The 12839-nt window shown below is 42.2% G+C and overlaps 1 protein-coding gene and 1 pseudogene across 2 annotated transcripts in view; one reads left to right on the plus strand and one right to left on the minus strand.

Annotated features, from left to right (window-relative positions):
- Positions 1 to 12839, minus strand: part of FBXO42 (F-box protein 42) — an 83947-nt gene that overhangs the window by 20991 nt on the left and 50117 nt on the right. The window lies entirely within an intron of this gene.
- On the plus strand, positions 3918 to 4381 carry LOC123831769 (annotated as a pseudogene).

Raw genomic sequence — 12839 nt, forward strand, 5'->3', positions numbered from 1 at the left:
CTCCCTCCCTTCCCCTCTCCCTAAAATCAATAAGCATGTCCTCAGATGAGGATAGAAAAAAATTTTTTTATAATGTAACAGTTAATACTGAATAATATTTTTTAAACATTTTTTTAATTTTTTTTTTAAGATTTTATTTATTTATTTTTAGAGAGGGAAGGGAGGGAGATAGAGAGAGAGAGAGAGAAACGTCAATGTGCAGTTGCTGGGGGTATGGCCTGCAACCCAGGCATGTACCCTGGCTGGGAATTGAACCTGGGACACTTTGGTTCCCAGCCCGCGCTCAATCCACTGAGCTACGCCAGCCAGGACGGATAAAATTTTTTTATAAAGGTTGCATCAAAACCTTTTAAATAGCTAATAAACACAATTAAAGTTCAAAAAGAAAAAAAGAAAAAGAAACAAGCGCTTATGTCCACAAATAAACTTATTTAAGAATATTGATTGCAACTATATTCAAAGTGGAAATAATCCAAGTATCCATCAACAGGAGAACGGGGCAAAGAAAAAGTGGTATATTCACATTATAGAACATTTAAACAGCAACAAAAGGAATAAACTACTGATAGATGCAAGCACACGGATGCATCTCAAAAATAAAACAAAACAAATAAAACCAGAACAAAAACCAAGATGAATCACAAACAACTCTGTTAGAAGGCAGATGAGTAGTTACCTCTGTTGGGGGTGGTATTAACAGGAAAGGGGTTAAGGAAACATTCTGAGGCAACACAAGTATTTTTGTATCTTGATCTGGGTGGTGATCACATGGCTGTACACTTATGTAAAAATGTCTTTAAGTTGTGTACCTAAGATTTGTTCATTTCACTACATGTAAATTATATCTTAATAAAGTATTGTTAAGAAGAAAAGAATGGCTAGTACCAAAGCTGGTAGAGTGAACTGTAAACCCTATTTATACTGTTGTCACATGGCACCTACTAATTTCAAGAGTAAACAGAAATATTTATTGGCAACCCATTGTCAGAATTAAAATTCATAAGGTGAGGTCTTTAAGAACACATTACTACCTTAAAATGCAACCACCCTGTAACTCATATATATAAGTCAAACAGCAAGAAACATTTTAAGATTGGGCCATGGGATCTCAGAAAGCTTCCTAAAATGGGAGAGAAGGCAAAGAGAGCACAGTGTAAAAACCCACACAACAAACATAAAATCCGTAACTCATAATCACGTCCAGAGAGAGCTAAGAAAAAGAGGAAATCATCAGGGCACTACTTGTTTGGAAAGTATAACCAATAAAGCATAGCTCAAGAGTTCATCTCCCAAGGGAGCTACAAATCTCCGCTACAAAAAAGGTAGCTGCTGAAATCTGAAAAGAATTCAAGTTGATCAATAGCTTTAAGTTAATAAATGATCAATCACAACTCTCAACCACCTAGGAAGAGCACTGTGTAGCTTCTTTACAAAACCTCCTCAAATCACGAGCTAAACAACTTGAGGAATGGGCCGACCCGACTCTATGAAGAACAGAAACCAGTGTGCACCGGGGGCACAAGTGGGGGCACAAGCGGGCACACGCGCTGCAGTGTCCCGGACACCGACAGAGTCATGCATGGGGAAGTGGAGGTTAGGGATGGCTCCGGGATAGTATCTTTTGCATTCCCCCACGTAGGATTAAACTTCTGCAATTCCGTTCAGAATCTAAAATAAAGTCAGTACATCCAGCACGCACTGGAGACACACAGGGACAGGGCATCGGACGCAACGGAGGTTACTGGAGCCATAAAACACAAGGTGCTGCCGGGGGATCTTGCGGGTGCCGGAGAGTAAACAAGGATCACACAGTCTGTATTTCTGCCTCTTGGTTGACAAGCGACCTGAAACTGCTTGTCAAGATGGCAGGCAGACAAGATCACACAATGTGCAGATATGAAAGCTCAAAATTCTAAGGAAAGTCACCACTTATTCTCAGTGACACTTTGGATTTCCATCTAAAATAAAAGGTTTACAGGATTTTAAGAAAGGACAGAAAAGCCTCATGACTTGGACCAAATGAATAGAAGTTAAAGAATGCTGGATTTTCAACATGAGAGAGAAAAAGCTAAGGTCAGATTTTAATACATTTTGGTAATCAATATGTTTGGTAATCAAGAAAAGATCCATAAGGTAGAAATGGCCTTCACATTCACAAAGAAAATATTAAAACAGTGAAATCAATGCTCTGTTCTTAGGACACAGAATAGAAGCTTGCAGTGGATTGGAAAGGCAAGTGTGTCCTCTTGTTACATGGTCCAGCTGATATGCATCCACTTCTCTCCCATCTCCACAAACCTGGCATTCTCATAACATATTGCATACAATGGTAATTTTTTAAATGTATAAAGTGCTTAAATGCAAAACAGAATCTAATGATTGTGAGTATACTAATACATTATTCTAAAAAATTCCATATCCAGCTATTTCAATGTCAGCTATTACACTGACACCTGGGACCTAAGCCAAAGGAAGAACTGGGTGATGTTTTCCAGAACACACTCTCCAGTCAGCTGTTTTAGTTATCCCTGGTGCCAGGTAACAGTTCCAGACTCCCTTCTTTGCTTTGACACATCCACAGGCTCGGGAAAGGGTAGCAGAGAACCTAAGACTAAGCTTTTATACTAGAGCAGGGATGTCAAACTCTTTTTCGCCCGGGGCCACATCAGCCTCACGGTTGCCTTCAAAGGGCCAAATGCAGAGCTCCTTGCCCTAGTTAAGGAGTAGTCACATTTATACAGTCCTAAAATTATATTCAGCCCTTTGAAGGCAACCGCGAGGCTGATGTGGCCCCCGGTGAAAATGAGTTTGACACCCCTGTACTAGACACAGAACAGAAAGCTTCATCCATGAATCCAAGAGCCCTATGGGCATCATTTGTAAGGTATCACTCACATCTGAAAATACCTGACAGTACTCCTTAACTGCTGTGGGCAGTTTACTTCTGGACAGATCCAGCACATTCCAGCTGGTAAGGGTGTCCTGGCTTTCCTACAGACACCCCTATGCCCTACACTTTTTTCTTTCTCCTGCCCCTGATTCCAAACGTGATCTAGCTTTTCTGAAGGATTACTCAGTGATTCTGGAAGACATGATTCTTTTAGGGGTCAGTCTTAAAGGAACAAAATCATTTCCAATAGAGCTTCTGGTTCTGGATAGCTAGAAAGATCTTGATTGTGTTAGGTAATAACAAAAAAGATAAGTGGTCTTCAGTATCCTGCTCCCCACAAAACATTTTAAAAGGCAAGTCATGTTGATATTTAAAAATTCTCTATGCTGTGCAAAGTTTTCTTCAAATGACATATCTCTGTTCATTATCCTTTCCTGACTCTGTTAGTAGAATAATAGCCAAGAGCTTAGTTATTCCCCCGAATTCAATGGAATGTTAAGAAACTAGGGCAACTACAAACAAAGAAAAAGAAATCACAGAAAGAGAAAGAAAAAAAAACTGTAGAAAAGAATTTTAAAAGGAGGGGGAAATAATTTTAAAGCGGAGAAATCTACAATAAACACTATCTCAGCCAGGTGATCAAGATTAACACCAAGAGTGAAACATCACACTGACAGCACATACCCTTGACATATGTGACAAGAAGGGCACTTTCCCTCTTTGGTATTCTTCTCCCAAACCCACAACTACAGTCCAACCACAAAAAACATCAGACAAACCCAAACTGAATGATGGTCCACAAAACACCTGACAATACTCCTTAAAACTACTATGTTCATCAAACCAGGAAGTCTGAGTGACTGTCACAGCCAAGAAGAAAACTAAAGGGAGATGAAGACTAAATGTAAGGTATCCTGCATGGGATCTTGGAACAGAAAAAAGACAACAGATTAAAAAAAACAATAATAAGGCTTCTTTTCGGCCAAAACTGCCATCTGCCAGTAATTTGCCAAAATGACTTAACACAAGGGCAAAGAGGAGAGCCACACACTTCATGTTCTCTAGGCCCCTTAGAAAACATGGAATTGTTCCTTTGGCCACGCACAAACAAGTGTACAAGAAAGGTGATGTTACAGACATCAAGGGAATGGGCATTGTGCAAAAAGGAATGCCCCACAAATGTTACCATGGCAGAACTGGAAGAGTCTATAATGTCACCCAGCAGGTAGTGGGGACTGTTGTGAACAAGTTAAAGGCAAGATTTCTGTCAAGAGAATTAACATATGGATGGAGCATATTAAGCACTCTAAGAGACGAGACAGCTTCCTGAAACGTGTGAAGGAAAATGATCAGAAAAAGGACACCAAAGAGAAAGGTACCAGGGTTCAGCTGAAGCGTCAGCCTGCTCCACCCAGAGCAGCACACTGTGTGGGAACCAATGGAGAGGAGTCTGAGCTGTTGGAGCCAATTTCCTAGGAATTCATGGCATGACGAGTGTAACAACAAAAAAAGACCTCTCTACTGATAACATATACATACATACATACATGCATAGGAAATCTAAATAAAGTCTGGACTTTAATTAATAATATTGCATCAGGCCCTGGCTGGTGGGGTTCAGTGGATTGAGTTCCAGCCTGCGAATGAAGGGTCACTGGTTTGATTCCCAGTCAGGGAACATGCCTGGGTTGTGGGCCAGGTCCCCAGTAGGGTGGGTGCACGAGGCAACCACACACTGACGTTTCTCTCCATCTCTTTCTCCCTCCTTTCTCATAATAATAATAATAATAATAATAATAATAATCAATATTGGTTCATTAACTTCACAAATGTATTATTTTTTTTAGATTTTTGTTTATTTTTAGAGAGAGGGGAAGGGAGGGAGAAAGAGAGGGAGAAAAGTATCAGTGTGTGGTTGCCTCTCATGTGGCCCCCACTGGGGTCCTGGCCCATATGTGCCCTGACTGGGAATCGAACTGGCAACCCTTTAGTTTGCAGCCCGTGCTCAATCCACTGGGCCACAAATGCACTATTATGACCAAATATTAACAATAGGGAAAACTGGAGGTAGGGTAGATGGAATCTCTCTGTTGTACTCTGAAATTAAAGTCATTTTAAAGTTGACAAATATGAAATAATTATAGAAAAAATAAAACTACTCATAGCATGGCATAGTAGAAAAAAGACAGCCTTTAAAGACAAAATCTTGGGTTTCAATTACTGTGCCATCACTTATTGGTTGTGTGATCTTAAATAAATTACTAGGTGATCCTCTGAGCTTTAGTTTTTTCTTCTATAAAATGGATATAACAGTAGTGCCAACCTAACTGGGTTGGTTTGAAGGTTCGATAATATGTATGGAGAATCAGGTCACCAACACCCCACCCTCCAAACCCTGTCCACATGCACTCCCTCGGACAGTAGGCCGCTCCTGACTGACCAGGGGAAGGCAGCAGCTAAAATTGCAGACGGTAGCCCTCCTTCTTCCTTAGCAACAGTTACGGAGTCCAGTTTAGTGTAGTATACACCCACCTAATAGACTGTGATAACACAGCGAGGTCACAGACTGTACAACAAGAAAACAAGAAGCCCTGGCTGGTGTGGCTCAGTGAACTGAGTGCCAGCCTGTGAACCAAAAGGTCACCAGTTCGATTCCCAGTCAGGGCACATGCCTGGGTTTCAGGCTGGATCCCTAGTTGGGGGCATGTGAGAGGCAAGTGAATGAGCATGTAAGATGTCTCTCTCCCTTTCTTTCTCCCTCCCTTCCCCTCTCTCTAAAAATAAATAAATAAAATTTTTTAAAAAGAAAAAAAATTTTGTAGAAGTCCAGGACTTCCAAATTTAGCTAGGTTTAGAGTCAACTGGGACATTTTTTCTTTTTAAAAAAATGCAGATGCACTATACTGTCTCCAGTCCCGAGACTAGGTGAGTGAGTCTGCTATGAAGCCAAGGACTCTACGGGGTGGGCACAAGTAGGTTTACAGTGTGAGTATGTGAAACACAGAGTTTATTCTTCTATTATTGTTTATTCTTGTACTGATTTCCATACTAACAACTGTAAACCTACTTTGCCTGCCCTGCCCCCCCCCCCCCAGTTTAAGTTTCCCAGTGACTTGGAAAAAAGGGATCTGCTCTCCGGGTTTTAGAACAGTGGTCTTTCTCTTCCTTTTTACAAGGAAGGAAATCGAGGCCGAGAGAATGCAGCAGTGATCAGGTTCAGAGACAAGTAGGTCAGGAGTGGCAATGCCAAGCTTAGCGCAGGCATCTAGTTTGTACAGCTCTGTCCTTGAGTGCTTTTTTCCTAAAACAAAGGGCCTGAACCACAAGTCATCACTTGGAACTGCATGTGAGACTGAAAGAGAAGAAACTGGAAAGAAAAAAAAAAAATGCTTGGGAAAGAAGAATCTATGAGGAGAATGCAGTGGGAAAATCAACTGTGCTCCAGCACTAGTTAACCGAGATGACAGGCCTCAATCTTTACCTATCATCAGTGGACTCCCCCCAACATTTATAGACTCTCCTAACTGAGTCGGGGGTGGGCTAATATTTAAGAAGTTTTGAAAACTTCTATTTTGATTAAGTTACCAAAAAAGGCTGTGACTTATGATGGTATTACATATTAAACAGATGCCAAAATCCGCCTCAGTCTGAATAAAGGGCACCGCAGAAACAGTGGTTTAAACATTAGTCCTTTCACGTACTATCCCAAGAACCGCTCATGTGCTTTGGGAATTGACCACGGGCTGAGTCAAGCTAACTGATTAAGGAGTAGGGTGTTACCTTGATATAATACCAAAGGGGAAACATTCAACTTCCTAGAACCACCTGGCAAGGACTATAATGTACACAAGTGTACATTCATAACCACTAGCCAGGATTTCCAACCGTTTCTGTTCTGTCCCACCCACATTTTTTTCTCCAAGTGATAAACCAATCAGTAAAGAACTGCCACCAGTTCCCAAATTTAGCCATTCACCAGCATCAGTAACTATATATTCCTTCCTCGTTGCTTTGGATCAATGGTCAGTGTTCCTACCCGAGGCCAACCTCTCCACCGGTACAGTAGATTCTGCCCAGCTCAATCCTTGAGAACACGGCTCTAACAATTCTTCCTCTCAATCCAAATCAATTCCCTCCTCGAGAAGATCATTCCCATCAGCACATAAATGTTACAAAATCTGCCATCTTAAAACAAAACAAAACAGCCTTGGCTGGTGTGGCTCAGTGGACTGAGTGCTGGCCTTTGAGTCGAAGGGTCCCTCTCAGTCTGAGGCGCACGCCTGTGTCGCAGGCTGGGTCCCTGGTGGGGGACGCACAAGAGGCAACCGCACATCGATGTTCCTCTCCCTCTCTTTCTGCTTCCCTTCCCCTCTCTAAAAATAAATAAATAAAATCTCTTAAAAACTTATAATAAATCAATAAAATAAAATGTAAACTGGGTTATAACACTCCTCTGCTTAAAATCTCAAGTTTTCAGAGGACTTGGTTTGTAAGTGAGATGGCTCCGTGCGCCGCCCCCCCTGCTCCGTGCGCGCCCCCCTGCTCCGTGCTCACCGCACCGCGCCCACTAAGGCCTTCCCTCAGGCCCCCAGCACGCCCTACTCGTCGCTGTCCGGGGTCTTTGCACATGCCATCTCACTCTCCACTCTTCATCCTTCAGATCTCAGTAAAAAGAAGTTCCTGTCTAAAGTATCTCCCCCTCTTACTCTGCATCTCATTCCTTGTGTGTGTTTCCTTCATAATTTCTAACAATTTACTGACTTGTTTTTTGTTCCTTCCCCACTATGAAGAGCTCCATGAGGGCAGGGACCACAACATCGACTGCACAGGAAGGGGAGCCTCTTTGGAAAGGGCGGAGCAGCGCCAGTTGTAGGTCTGGCGACGGTAAGAGCTGTGGTTCATTCCAACACTCACCACATCACCACAGAGCTCCCTCCAGGTGGAGCACCTCTGTGATCCCAAAAGGAACCAAAGGCAGGTTTCACTGGCAAATCACATCAATTCCAACTGCCGTGGACCAAACTGTATCTCTTCAAAATTCACAGGTGGAAGCCCCAAGCCCAGTGTGATGGCATCTGGAGACGGGCCTTTGGGAGACAATGAGGTTTAGATGAAGTCACGAGGGGGAGTCCTTATGAGGGATCAGTGCTCCTACGGGGAAGAGGAGGAGGAAGAAACACCAGAGCTCTATCTCTCTGCCATGTGAGGACAGAGCAAGAAAGCAGCTCAAGAAGAGAGTTATCACCAGCACCCTGATCTCAAGACGCCTAGCTTCCAGAATTGATAAACTCCTGTCTAAACCAACCAGTTCCTTTTGTCATGGCAGCCTGAGCTGACTAAGAAAGAACCCAGCCAAAACGAGAAAGCTCCACTCTCAATGTAACCAAACAAACATGTAAAAGGGCACCCGGCGCAGTAGCATTGTCTATCAAGACTCTCCCAACCCACACTGTTCTACTGCTTGTCTGATGCTCTTCCCCAAACAGCCACACTTTCCTGGAGACTAAAAACTTAAGGCTATTGCTTTAAATACTCATCGCTTGCAACTACTCAAATGCTAGAAGATGACTTCAAAGCGGGCACCAAAGGGTGGTGGGTAGCACCCTCCCCCAGCCACCCACCAACCTACCCACCTCCACGCACTAAAACGGGTGGGTGACTCAGGCACACCAAACATACCAACAACTGTGTCTTGCTCAGAAACACTCACTGAGGTCCCAGTTAGGGAGTGATTTTGGCCGAGACTCATGACCACATACAGAAACACCACCTCAGGCAAACTTCCCATGGGATTTCCGCCCAACCGAGAGTCTCAGGGGTTCTTTATTAAACTACTGTCTGTCTGCTTTTTTTTTTCAAGTAGACATTTTAAAAAGCTAAGTTCCCCCGCCCCGCCTCTAAAACTAGACTCTAACTGTAGAGTAGAGCGATAAGTGATGTAGCAACTAGATTCTTTGACATATTTTGTTAGAAAACTACTTTAAACATTCAGGAACTTACATAATTTTATAAAAGGGAACAGTCTAACATTGTATTTTTAAAAATTCATCTTCTTTGTACAATCTGAATTGTCAAGTCAGTTATTTCTCTGATACTTTCTACCTTGGAAATTTTACAACAGTCTTAAAACTCAGTGGTTTTTTTAAAACACCCATGTCCATCTTATAAGGAGAGAGAAGGAAAAACAGGCAAAGTAGTAACAGATTATGAAGGTCCCAAAGTCAGGGCTCTGCTTCTACAGGCCAGAGGAACACCCAAGCCAACTTATCAAAGGCATGAAGTTTAGCTACAAAACGGAGAAAGGCGGTGTAAGTATTTTGCGACGGGAACAATCAAAGCTGCTCTGGGGCCTGGACACCAAGTACAGTGGCAATAGGATGTATAGACTGAACAGACCCTCCACATTTTAGAATCTGTGGCTCCAAATGTTAATCAACATTTCACTAAGCGCAACAGGGGACAAAGGGCTAGAAATGGAAACTATCCAAAGTACAAAAATCTGAGGGCCCTAAAACAGCACTAACCCTTAAATTTCTTTAAAGATTAACACTTGTTCCTCTTTCCAATACTTTTATTTTTTATGTATATTTTATTGATTATGCTATTACAGTTGTCCCTTTTTTTCTTCCCTTTATCTCCCATCCACCCTGCACCTCCTCTCCTTCCAGCATTCCCCCACCTTAGTTCATGCTCATGGGTCATACATGTACATTCTTTGGCTTCTCCATTTCCTATACTATTCTTAATAGGATAGTTTATTCCCCACTGTCTATTTTGTACCTACCAATTATGTTTCTTATTCCCTGTATCTTTTCCCCCATTCTCTTCCCTCCCCCTCCCCACTGATAACCCTCCACGTGATCTCCACTTCTGTGATTCTGTTCCTGTTCTAGTTGTTTGCTGAGTTTGCTTTTGTTTTTAGGTTCAGTTGTTGATCATTCTGAGTTTCTTGTCATTTTACTATTCATGGTTTTGATCATCTTCTTTTTCTTAGATAAGTCCCTTTAACATTTCACATAATAAGGGCTTGCTGATAATGAACTCCTTTAACTTTACCTTACCTGGAAAGCAACTTTTTTAATGCTTTATTTATTTATTTGAGAGAGGGGAAGGGAAGGAGAAAAAGGAGGAGAGAAGCATCAATGTGTGGTTGCCTCTTGCACACCCCATACTGGGGACCTGGCCCGTAACCATGTGCCCTGATTGGGAATTGAACCTGCAACCCTTTGGTTTGCAGTCTAGTGCTCAATCCACTGAGCCACACCAACTAGGGCTGGGAAGTATTTTATCTACCCTTTGCTGGATAGAGTAATCTTGGATGTAGGTCCTTGCTTTTTATGACTTTGAGTATGTCTTTCTGGCTGAGTCTTATGGGAATCATCTGATAGTCTTATGGGACCTCTTTGTAAGTAACTCTATCCTTTTCTCTTGATGCTTTTAAGATTCTCTCCTTATGCCCTGACTGGTGTGGCTCAGTGGACTGCATTCTGACCTGTGAACCAAAGGGTTGCTGGTTTCGATTCCAGTCAGGGCAAATGCCTGGGTTGTGTAGGGAATGCATGAGAGGCAACCACACAATGATGTTTCTCTCTGCTTCTCCTTCCCTTCCTCTCTCTCTAAAAATAAAATCTTAGAAAAAAAAAAAGAAAGAAACGTCAAAAACCACTTTAAAAAAAAGACTATATCCTTATCTTTAATCTTGGGTAATGTAATTATGATGTGTCTTGGTGTGTTCATCCTTGTGTCCAACTTCTTTGGGACTCTCTGAGCTTCCTGGACTTGCATGTCTATTTCCTGCTCCAGACTGAGGAAGTTTTCTTCCATTATTTTTTCAAGTTAAGTTTTCAATTTCTTGCCCTTCCTCTTTTCCTTTTGGCACCCCTATGAGTCAGATGTTGGAACACTTAAAGTTGTCCCAGAGGTTCCTGAGCGCCTCATTTTTTCTGAATTCTTGTTTCTTCATTCTGTTCCTGTTGAATGTTTATTTCTTCCTTCTGTTCCAAATCATTGATTAAGTCCTGGTTTCCTTCCCTTCACTGTTGGCTCCCTGTATATTTTTCTTTATTTCACTTTGTAGAACCTTCACTCTTCCTTTAGTTTGCAACAATACTCAATCATTTCTGTGAGCATCCTGATTACCCGTGTTTTGAACCCTGCATCTGATAGGTTGTCTATCTCTTCGTCACTTAGTTCTTTTTCTGGAGTTTTGATCTGTTCTTTCATTTGGGCCGTATTTCTTTGTCCCGTTGCACCTGTTACATTGTAAGTGGCTGAGCTCTAGGTATTTGCCAGGGTGGGGCAACCCATGTCACTGTGTTGTGGGGGAGGGGTCAGGGAGGGAACAATGCCACTTGCTTGGCTCTTGCTCCCTTTCAGTCACTTCTTCCCCTACCCACAAGCGAACTGCGCCCTTCTGATGCTGATTCCCATGCAGGTGGGTTTGTATCTGTTCTAGGATCCTGTGGACCCCTCCAGTGGACTCTTCTGTGAGACTGGGAGTTTTTCCTGCCCCCACAACCCCCACAGATTTTTACAGCCAGAGGTTTTGAGGTTTTACTTTCCCTGTGCTGGAACCCTGAGTTGTGTCGTCTGTCCCACTCCCCAGTTGTTTCTCCTGGTTTATCTGCATGTGTATGTGGGACCACCTGGTCCACCCTGGCTGCCCGCCTCCGTCCCTCCTATCAGTCTGCATGAATGTGTCTTCTTTAACTTCTTGGTTGTCGGACACCTATACAGTTCCATTTTCTGGCACTTCTGGTTATTTTTTTTTTATTTTAAATTGGCTGTTATCCTTCTTTTGGTTGTGTGAGAAAATGAAGCATATCTATGCCTGCATCTTGGCCAGAAGCTTCCAATACCTTTAATAAAGAGCTTCATCTGTACAAGATCGAGTCCCACCTATGCATATCCTCCACTGTCACTATGCTACTCCCTCCTCTCTTTGCCTACTGCAGGAGGAAGGAACAGAAGTTCACAGCTTTGGGGAAGCAACATGTAGCAGCTGCTCATAAAAGGGTTTTAAGCCCTTGGCCTAGACATTCATAGCAACTGTTACACAACTGAAGAGAAAGATAAACTAGCTTTCCCAATCCATTTAAAACTAGAATCATCTAGTCCTACACCGTATGTCTCTCAGAGAGATGCGGTAATTTGTTCATAGTGACATGGAGAATTGGTGATTATGCCAGCAAATAAAATTCATGTCTCCTTAGTGCAGTGCCCTTTCTAATACATCAGCTTGCCTCCCATTTGATACTCAAAGTAGTAAATCAAGACCCAAATAAGTAGGGAATCTGCATAAGGAAAACCCAAGTTGTCTTAGTCCTAGGGTGAATTCCAACCTTGGAAAGCCAAATGAATAACGTTTAGGAAAAGCCTGCCAACAAATCGGGCAGAATACTTCATACTCAGTAGACTCTATTTCTCTCACATGAGCCCCTCAAATCGTATAACTGTGTCTTTTCAAACTGCCTCACCTCATGAGTGCAAAAACTATTGTTTTTATTTTATTTTTTTACCCCAAGAAAGTTTAGGTCAAAAAAGGAGAAAATAATCTCACTTCTTTATGCCAGAATTTTGGCACAGTGGGACTGTGCAGGAATGCACCTACTGTGGAATCTTCCCACACCCCTGTGCTGTTGAGAGTAACCAGCAGAGGCATGTTCCATACACTCCCCAAATATCTCAGCTGGCAACACAAAAGATATTCAGAGATCTTAGCCCTGGGACAATAGCTTCTGTCAGTCAACTACAGTTCTCACGACTCTATGTTTCTGCTCTTACTTCAATTTCATACCAAAGAGCATATCACATCTGTATAAGTAGTTGAGAAAACCACGCAAATGAATTCACACAGTAGTTTATAGCAATTTTGTGAAGGCACAAATACTAATGATAAAGTACAGATTTTTTTAAAAATTCAAAGACGTTACACAAGCATATTACTCTC

The sequence above is a fragment of the Phyllostomus hastatus genome, unplaced genomic scaffold, assembly GCF_019186645.2.
Source record: "Phyllostomus hastatus isolate PE091 unplaced genomic scaffold, TTU_PhHast_1.1 phas_scaffold_182, whole genome shotgun sequence".
NCBI classification, from domain to species: domain Eukaryota; kingdom Metazoa; phylum Chordata; class Mammalia; order Chiroptera; family Phyllostomidae; genus Phyllostomus; species Phyllostomus hastatus.